This window comes from Carcharodon carcharias, chromosome 9 (assembly GCF_017639515.1).
Source record: "Carcharodon carcharias isolate sCarCar2 chromosome 9, sCarCar2.pri, whole genome shotgun sequence".
NCBI lineage: Eukaryota > Metazoa > Chordata > Chondrichthyes > Lamniformes > Lamnidae > Carcharodon > Carcharodon carcharias.
Genome location: NC_054475.1, coordinates 14,722,836 through 14,724,156, shown reverse-complemented (window position 1 = coordinate 14,724,156; position 1,321 = coordinate 14,722,836). Strand labels below are relative to the sequence as shown.

At 51.5% G+C, this 1,321-nt stretch overlaps 1 non-coding gene across 1 annotated transcript; it reads left to right on the top strand.

The window, feature by feature from the left end:
- Window positions 1-807: 807 nt before the first annotated feature.
- On the top strand, window positions 808-889 carry trnas-aga. The gene has a single exon. It is a non-coding gene; the product is annotated as a tRNA-Ser (tRNA).
- Window positions 890-1,321: the final 432 nt, after the last annotated feature.

Here is a 1,321-nt window from a genome sequence, read left to right as displayed (position 1 = left end):
GCCCCACAATATGAGCCGCCTCGGGGACATGCACTCTGTGCCATTTGTCATGTCGCGGAGGAGCTTTCTGTACGGACTGCTGCTGCACACTTTCCATTTTCTCGCCCTTGTCCGCCGCCCAGACACACCCTGATGGGAGGCCCTCTATGGAGATGTCCTCCCACTTTCTATGGGGGACCTGGGTTGGAGGGTGTTGCACGCAGCAGTCCCCTATAATCGGAGAATGTGTAGATTTGCGGACTCCCAGGACACCTGCCCTTTTTGTGGTCTTGTGGAGTCCGTGGACCACGCTTATATAGGGTGTGATAGGGTGCACTCCCTTTTTAGTTATTTAAAAAACATTTTGTTACTGTTTTGTTTGCACTTCAGTCCCACGCTCCTGATCTATGGACACCCAGTGTGGAAGGGGGTGGGGAAGGAGGAGGACCTCCTCGTGAACCTGCTCCTGGGCCTGGCCAAGTTGGCCATTAACAGGTCCAGGCAGTGGGCGATCGAGGGGGGAGTCCCGCCTGATTGTTTGTCCCTCTTCCGCGGCTACGTTCATGTCCGGGTGTCCCTGGAGAGGGAGCACGCGGTGTCTGCCGGCACTCTCGAGGCCTTCCTTGCTCGGTGGGCACCGCGGGGACTGGGGTGTTTTATTGACCCCTTTAATCACATTTTGGTTTAATGTTTGTAAGTTTCCTTTAAGCTTTGTCCTTGGTTTTACAGCTGACCTGACTTGAGGGGCTGTGTTTGATTTATCCCTTATTTTGTTAATTTAGTTTAATTATTTTAACTTCGAAAGAGTTAAATCTTCTTAACATTTCTGTAGTCGTGGCCGAGTGGTTAAGGCGATGGATTAGAAATCCATTGAGGGTACCTTGTGCAGTTTCAAATCCTGCCTACTACGTTTCCCATTATTTCTAAGCCGAAATAGCTCAGTTGGGAGAGCGTTAGACTGAAGTTCTAAAGGTCGCTGCTTCAGTCCTGGGTTTCAGCAGCAAACTACCAAAAAAAAATCTCCAGCTGCGGTTTGTGTTGCTCACTAGCTGATAGTGCCAACAGTTTCGGCGCCCAGACACGCCCTGGCGTGCCTTGTTGCCGTCCAGCGGCGGAGGCCCTGATGGGAGGCCCTCTATTGAGATGTCCTCCCCCTTTCTATCGAGGACCTGGGTTGGAGGGTGTTGCATGCAACAGTCCCCCACAATCGGAGAATGTGTAGGTTCGCGGACTCCCAGGACACCTGCCCTTTTTGTGGTCTTGTGGAGTCCGTGGACCATGCATATATAGGGTGTGGTAGGTTGCACTCCCTTTTTAGTTACTTGAAAAACCTTTTGTTACT